Here is a 9,115-nt window from a genome sequence, read left to right as displayed (position 1 = left end):
CCTTCTGAGTATCTTTGGGTCATTTAGCTAACCCTTTTAAGCCCTATGTTCCTCATCCCTAAAAAGGGACATGACACCAGCTTTGCAGGGTTTTTATGAGGATCAGATAAAGGGATATATCCAAAGAGTTCAGAATATTTTGACAGTGCTCATTAAATATTGATCATTATTATTATTTTTGTCATTTTGCTTCATGCTGGGGAAAGAGGTGCTTCACTAAGACAAGGTGGAGCAGAGCCCCCTAGACGAGTCTGATAAGGATATTCATTGAGATAGTCATTTGCCGCTCAACACTGAGTCCTGTATGCCACGTCCCTAGCAGGTGCTGGTGCGTGCATACCTGGCATTGGACAGGCTGTGCTCCACCCACTTTTCCTCAGTCCCTTTTAACATTCTGTGGACTTCTGTGCCCATTGTTCAACTTCTGTGTGCTTTCTTTCAAGTGACTCACACCTGTGACTGTCTTCAGAGTCCTGCCCTTGGTGTAATAAGGTTGCTTTGCCTGCACTCTCAGACAGCACAGAGGGCCTGGAAGTTTGTGTCTCCACCCCCTCCCCACCAAGGACTGGCGCGTGCTTATAAAAGCCCACCTCCTTTGCCTGGAGGTGAGACCGACTGTAAGGTACAATCCATACTCCCGAGCTCCCTGCAGGATCAGGCTAAGACTGGGGCTTGGCCTGAAATCTCACATTTGCTTTGCTTCTTTCCCTTCCCTTTCCTGCTTCCGCCTCTCTAACTGGCTTTTTCTGGGGAGCATTCCTTAAAAAGTCACTTACACACAAACTCTCATCTCAATGTCTGCTTTTGAAAGGCCTTCCTCACTAAGGCACATGCACACACCCAGGCAAGCAGGCTTGGCTCTGCAGAATGTCCCAGTTCTCTGCAGCCCTTTCAAGTACATAAGCTGGTTTCCATGTTTGGGTTTGAGAGTTTAGAACGGGGTAGGCAGGGGCCAGATAGTAAATATTTTGGGCTTTGCAGGCCACATATAATGGTCTCTGACGCTTTGCTGACTCCTGGTTTGGGACGTATTTCCCCTTGCCTTTCCTTCTGACTCACTGTATATTTTCACACTAATGTCTGCCTGCCCCTCACTAGCTTCTTTTTAAAAATAGATCTTTATTGGAGTATAATTGCTTCACAATACTGTGTTAGTTTGTGTTGTACAACAAAGTGAATCAGCCATATGCATACATGTATCTCCATATCCCCTCCCTCTTGAGCCTCCCTCCCACCCTCCCTATCCCACCCCTCTAGGCGGTCACAAAGCACCGAGCTGATCTCCCTGTGCTATGCGGCTGCTTCCCACTAGCTAGCTATTTTACATTCGGTAGTGTATGTATGTATGTCCATGCCACTCCTCACTTCATTCCAGCTTCCCCCTCCCACCCCATATCCTCAAGTCCATTCTCTATGTCTACATCTTTATTCCTGCCCTGCCCTCACTAGCTTTTTGTTGCTAATGATGGCTGGCCCAGAATGAGTGGTGTGTCCTTCAGTGCCTTTAAGTTTCTGGGGATAAACTGAAATTATGAGGCTCAGCATTATGGCCTGGGTCAGGCCATAATTATGGCCAATTTTCAGATAATTGTTTGTTTGTTTTTTTAAGTTACCAGTGTTTGTATCTTAATGATCCATAGCCATGTTAATACCAGAAAGACAGAATTTAGATCTATGAATCCCATGGAAAGTAAGAAATACCAACACCCAGAAGAGTCATTGGTATTTTATAGTGTTTGCTTTATTGTTTTGCCTCAAACTAGCAACCTTCAGTGGATCATTGACGTTAATCCTACCCTGATACCAGTTTTATTTACTCAGTGACAGAAATTCAGCATTAACTGAGGTGAGAAAGGCTTATTTACAATCAATATTACTTGACATCTTTGTAATTTTCCCTTTGCTGGACAAAGGGAGAATTATTTACATTAAAAACACATCAGTAATCTTAGTAATCTCCTTGAGCAGACAAGGGTACATGAAATCAGGGTACAAGCTAAAAGTGATGGGAACGCAACTGTAGTTCAGCCTGCTTCAGACAAATTTTAAAGCAGTAAGATTAAAGAAAAACCATGCAATGTAATTAGACCAGGGACGTCAGGAGACACTGGGTGGTCTTCAGCTTTATCTTGATGAGGGAAGTCATTGTTTGAAGAATGTAAAGAAGTCATTAACTACATTTGAGATTTTGATCTTTGCCATTAAGGAGTTAAGGAAGTCTGTAGCTGCAGAGAAGCTGTAATATATCTGGAAGTAAAGCTTTTCTAAAGAAATGAATTTTTATGTAGTATAAATTTAAATTTTGTCATCAAATAATTCTTTTTGCTCTAAATAAAATCAATATTGGTTTGAAACACCCACAGAGTAGAATGCATTAGAACATTGGGATGTAACTTGTGCTGTAGATGTATTCACAACCCTCTCCACTTGTCTCGCATGTGACAAAATGAAAATAGTGGGGTTTAGGAATATCTCTGGAAGCTTCTAGTGTCTTCTTATTTCCCAGCTTTATTCATTCTGAGGATAGACTTGGGGCTTGGGCATGTTGGCAGCTGCATAATGGTTTGGGACACATCTTAGCAATGAAGGCTGCTGGGCAGAACCCAAACAAGTTCCAGGTGGGTCAGATATCACTGGCACTGATGTTTTCCTGGCACAGATCAAAACTTTCCTAGTGCTCTGCCGCTATTATCTATGGGAGCTGACCTCTTAAGCCAAGCCCAAGTTTCTAAGGAACTATTCTGAAATCCTGGAAGCTTTTGAGAGTAAGAAATGTTAAACTGCATCTCCCTCAGTAAACTGCTATTGGACTTAAGGAAAGACAGAAATAAATCTGGGTAAAGTCCTTGATCTAGGCTGACATCTTTTAATACCAAATATAAGACTCCTCTTCTGTTAAATTATCTTCATAATATTTGGGGAATTCCAGCTTGGGCTAAATGAAAAGCGCTTCACTGTGTTCATTGGTGAAATACTATATCACCATAATACGTTGTATTTCCCATATCATGAATGAATTGGATTTCATGTGCAACTCTCTACTATCTGCTGGGTACCTAGCTGTCTGGTACATGGGGAGGTCCTGGACCTACTGGGCTGTACTTGCCAGGGCTTCACAAGGGACAGCTCTCAAGTCTGAGGTCAAGCTGGAGAAGACAAAGAGCTGGCGGGTCTGTCTCAGTGGTGCTGGTATATCAAAGAGGAGATTCTCTGTAAACCGGTGACAGGCTCTGGGTGAAAAGTAGAGGGTTAATTACAGAACAGGCTGAGACAGAGTGCATCATGGGAGCAGTGTCCAGGTTGCATAGAATACTCCTTTCATGTCTGGTTAGAAATTCACTAAATAGGTGAAGTCTTCAAGTGGTAGGCTCTTGTGGTAAGGGTCAAGGTTGGTTTTCATTTCCCTGAGCTGGAAATAAGAGTTCCCTCTGCAATTCATGTTCAGATATTCATCATCCTTTCCCCTCTGTTTGGGAGAGAGATTTTCTTTCTGTCAGAATGCTTATGATTTTCATTCAAATATCAAGTATGAATTATTCTACAATATCGGCATCTCTGAACCTTACTCTCTTTCTTTTCTGTATATTCTACAAGTATTTTCATGGCTGTCCTTCCTTACATAATGAGAAGATCAATTAACCCTGTTTGTTGAGGCTTTTGGCAAAGATGGACACTCAGCTCAGCCTGCCAGCACTTCTCAAATGTGTTCCTAACTCTGACAATTTGAACTTGGTGGTTGAGACTTTTCCTTTGTGAACTCGGTATTTATCTGTGGTTCACAGGTGAGTTGAAGAGTTGGAAGGGAAAATCTTTATGTGAACAGTTAATTTGGCAGCATTTCACAGCAAAAGAAGAAAAGCATCATATTGACAAATGATGTTTCTGAGCTACCAGGCTTCATCTGTCCTTTGTGTCTTGAGCACAGAAGGAGGGACAGTGAGACTCCAATGTTTGTTCTTGTAGAATAATAAAGTCGCATAGCCCCCTTTCCATATCCATCTTATTTTTGCGCTTTCTGGTACGAACAGACAAAAGCTGTTATTACAGAAGGTGAAGCTGATAGCTTTTAATACATCACATCCACTAGGATGAAAGCATAATTGCTACTTTTATGTTCATTGTACAGTGAATAGTAATTAACCTTTGGCCCATTGCAGTGTGTGAACATCAAATCACCCACCTGCTCTTGCCATGTCTCGTTACCTTAAACTATGTGCCCAAAGCTTTATCAGAAAACAACTCCTTCTCCGTCTCCCTACTGGCATGCTACATTAGGTAATGTCATTTAGAAAAGTCATAGACTTGAGGACGACAGTCTCCCAATTTGTGCTCAGAGTACAGGACAATGACCAGAAAAGATGCTTTTAGTTATAGTGGTTGGAATACATCACATAGCTTTTTGGAAATAAAGGCACACCACTTCCTTTGATAGTTTTTACTTTTGTTTGTGACATTTTTTGTTTGGCTATTAGCTGATTTATGAAGATAATTTGAAAACCATGTTACAAAATCAATGTGTATACTCAGTCCCTGAGAAAAGACGGGTTGATGATAAATAACCTTTGCTGATATGCAGCAAAAATTTCCCTTTGGAGGAAATGGGACCTGAGGTGAAATAATCAGGATTATCATCAAATAAACCACAAAGGAAAACTTACCTCAAAGTAAAATATATCTGCACAATATAAAAGTTAACAGAAGACTGTTGTAAGCTAGAAACTTGGGATCTCAGAGCTAGGAGTAAACTTGGAGAACATTTGGTTGAATGTTGTCAGTTTACAGAAGAGGAAATTCAGGCTTAAAATGTAAAGTATCTTGCCTATGGTTGGAGAAAATACTTTTTTTTTTTTTTTCTTTTTTTTATAATACATGTTTAAGTGGCTCCAGCGTCCAAAGGAAAATTTGGTGACACTTTAAAATATGCATCTGAGATGGAAAAGAAACAACTAGCTTAATTTTTGGCTTAAAAAATATTCCTCCATGGAATTCTACCTTTGCTCTACTTTTATATATGGTGGTGCTTTTATTACCAAGAAGGAGGAATGCCTTATTATCAGAAGCATCAGCCACTGGCTAGTTTTTTAGGTTCTGAGCTCAAAGGCATGTGTAGATGTATTGGTTTCTTATGGCGCTGCAACAAATTACCACAAACTTAGTGGCTTGAAACAACACAAATATCTTATATTTCTGGAGGTCAAAAGTCTGAAATCAGTCTCAATGGCCTTAAAATTAAGGTGTCAGCAGGGCTGCCATCCTTCTGTAGGCTTCAGGGAGAGTCTGTTGCCTCGCCTTTTCCAGTTCTAGCGGCTGCCTGCATTCTCTGGCTTGTGGCGCCTTCCTCCATCTTCAACATACATCATTCTCATGTTCTCCCACCACAGGATCCTTAATTTAATCACATCTGCAAAGTGTCTTTTCCTATGATGGTAACATATTCACAGGTTTTGGGGATTAGGACATGGACATCCTTGGGAGACCATTATTCTGATTACACAGTAGGGCTCTGGGAAAATGAATAAGCCCCCAAATAGAGTGGGCACTTTACAGTCATGTTTGGCCTATGATGTTGAAACAATGGCCCCAGTTGCAGTAGCTGCTCTGTTTACCTGGTTATGTATCAGGAAGGCTAGCAGATCGTCCTCAAGGGTTTCCCTAACTGGTCTCTGCATGTCACAGCTGCTGTGTCACATTGGAGCAACTGATCATGTAATGTCACTGAAAGTATTGGTTGGGAGTCCTGGAAAGCTGAAAACTAAAGTACCGTAAAGAGGCATTTGTAGGTTATGCTTGGTGTAATTGGCAAAACTATTTAGAAGCCATAGAGAGCTTTCAATTGAATCCCTGATATCTCCAGTAACTAGAGATGTATAACGCTTGTACTTCAAAGGAAATAAAGATAATTTTTAAAAGTCTAGTTTAAAAATCTTCTACTTTTTTTGGGGACCTGTGAATTGAAACTCAACTGTTTCACAATAGAAAAATCAGGGAGGACAAAGAAGAAACATTCCTATATAGAGTTTCTATATACAAGTAACTAATTACATTTGTGGTTCATTAATACCTTGTTTATGAAAAAAAATCAGTGCCAGACCTTCAGGGTTCCTTCTAACTCGGGGCTATATAAAATTATCTCAATTTAAATAGCATCTTAAAAGGTTTAGCGTCCCTTGGTAAAGATAAAATATCTCATCATTATCAATTAAAGGACTCCTGAAATCTTTGAAAAGAGGACTAGTTTGCTTAAAATACGTGAAGGTCATGCTCACCCTGTAATAGTCAATGAGGAGTAGTCATTTGTTATTTTTAAACAGGCTGTCATTTAGCCATTATGAAGATGAATAACATTTGTTATTAGTTAATAATCTTCCTGTTGATTACAGAGAAAAAACACTTGCAGACACCTTATGTGCCTTTCTTAGTTGCTAGATTATTAATGCCTTTTGATTAAATTCTGTAAACAAAAATTAAGGTCTTTGTTTTCTGAATTTCAAGACTGGCATCTAAGATGCTAGACCATGTCTTGGTCTGTGGTATTTTGAGTTGCATATGTTATTTGCCTACTCTTCATGCAGCGTTGCAAAAACAAAGTTCATTTTTTAATATCAAACAGATTGTCAGTGGATCATATGCTGCCTCTGTTAAGGTTAGTTTTGGATGTCTGCCTTCTTGAGGAGAGTTACTGAAGCAGTAAGTTACCTGTGTGCATTCATTTGGAGTCAGGCCTAATTATCTGGATCTTGGCCACATTACCATCCGAGCCTTATTTCTACAGCAGATGGAGTCACTCAGGAATGACTTCATTTGTATTAATTTGTTGCACTGTCTTCTGCTATTCATCTCAGAACTCTGCAGCCTTTGTCACAGAGAGCAGGAAAAGACAAAAGAATTTTAGTCAGAAATTAAGAGAGAGATCAACTCCTTTCATTCACAGATGCTGATATTCCAACCTGAAGGCAATTAAGCAGTGGCCATTTTAGGGCAGTGGAAAGGTGTAAGTGTAATTATGCTACCTAAGATTCATGAGCTTTCATCTTTTAGAGTAAGTCAGATGACAGATATATTGATCCAGCACTTTAAAACGGAAACTCTCTGGAGCTTTCTTTGCTGTTGTCAGTTTTTCATCTGGCTTTGGAGTGCCCAAGGGGCAATCTCTGAGGGCAGTCTCCACCACGGCTGACTCAGAGCATCATGTAGCTTGCTGGAAAGAACAATCGCTTTGTTATCAATGGATCAGATACAGGATCTCCTGGTTACAGGCTACAGGGTCATCACAATTCTACCTTGCGTTCTGGCTCTGGTCATCTCCAAGGAAAACAGCAGGCAATAAACTCTTAATTCAACCATATTCATAAACTTTCTGGAGAGATATGTAGAGTTTGGTTTCAGAGATAAGAAAGAAAGTTTGGCTTTTTCATTGACTAATGATTAGTTGTGGCTTTTTTACTACTATTTTGGCAACAAGGGATAAAAAATGGTCCATGGCTTTTATGTGGTCAACAGGATATGTCAATTTAGTATAAAAAGCCTTAGATAAAGAGTAACAACTTTATTCAATAATCAAATTGCTCTTGGCAAATATGTGGAATCTAATGATTTCACTAACTTATTCTAATGATAAAATATGCAATTAGAACGTGTCTTCATTGATATCAAAATGTCTGAATGAAAGTTAAAGAGAAAATAGATGATCTTACCCTCAAAACAATGACAAGTATTCATTGACTTGAAGAACCTAAAATACAGAGGAGTTTTTTGTTTGCTTTTTTTTGCAGAGAAATTGCTTCAAATAGTAAGTTTCAGACATTTCTGAGATTATAATATATTTAAAGTTTCCATTAGAGATCCCTAAACTAGGAATAAAAAAGACAAATTATTGTATAACATCGGTTTTGCTATGTGTATTAATTCGCTAGGGCTGCCATGACAAAATGCCATCAAATGGGGAGGCTTAAACAACAGAAATTTGTGGTTTCATCATTCTGGAGGCTGGAAGTTCAAGATCCAGGCATTAACAAGGAAAATTTGAGCATACACACACACACACACACACACACACACACACACACTCACACAGACACACACAGAAGAGCATGTGAAGATGAAAGCAGAGATCAGGGTAATGCTTCTACAGGCCAAGGAATGCCAGATACTGGCAGCAAACCACCGGGAGCTGGAGAGACGTGGAACACTCAGAAGGCACTAACCCTGCCAACACCTTGATCTCTGATTTACAGCCTCTAGAACTGTGAGACAACTAATTTTTGTTTAAGCCATCCAGTTTATGAGACTTTGCTGTGGCAGCCCTAGCACATTAATACAGCTACTTCTTCTATGATTCATGTTCTAGCTCCTCAGTAGACCTCCTCTGTCTGTGCCATCCAGGTCAGCCCTTCTCAGGCCCTCTCTCACACAGACACTTTTTTTTTTTTCTTTCCATGTCTCCCAATTATTTCCCTGTGTAAAAGGTAAACTCTTTGACAAGGGACCTGTCTTTCTGTTTACCTCTAGGCTTACAACTCTGAGAACCAGGCTGGCACAGAGTGGGCACTGAATAAATGTTGTTTGAATAGTAAATCATTCTATGATTACTACCTACATTGTATCTCCAGTGATGTAAAAGAAGACAGTCTCAAATGAGTGAAATATCATAAGAATTAATTTGTAAGAGCCTGAATATATCAAAAAGACTTTTTATTTTATGAAAAAGTTTTTATTTTTAAACTATTAACTCATAAAATCTTAGAACACCTCTTTGAAGTTTAGTTTGGATTAAAAAAAAGAGAATAACAACTAGCAACAACTAGTAACGTAATTGAATTGGTAAAGGAATTGCGTTTAAATAGAATTTATTACAAAAATGTAAAATAAACCAAATTGCTCCATCTATTCAAAATGTCTTTTATTTGGCTCGCTAAAAGATGATAATTTAATTTGAAAAGATCATATGTATTGACTGAAATATGAATTCTATGGTACTTAATGGAAGAATGAAGCAAATGAAAAGGGAATTTATCTTTCATATTTGTTAATATCTGACTGGAGAACTGTGCAGTGTTAGTCTTAGTCATAGTATAATAGGATTTTAAGTCTGATATGTATCTAAAAATTATATTCA

The sequence above is a fragment of the Eschrichtius robustus genome, chromosome 14 (genome assembly GCF_028021215.1).
Source record: "Eschrichtius robustus isolate mEscRob2 chromosome 14, mEscRob2.pri, whole genome shotgun sequence".
In the NCBI taxonomy this organism is placed as follows: Eukaryota; Metazoa; Chordata; class Mammalia; order Artiodactyla; family Eschrichtiidae; genus Eschrichtius; species Eschrichtius robustus.
The sequence above is the reverse complement of the archived record's forward strand: the minus strand, read 5'-3'. Positions refer to the sequence as shown.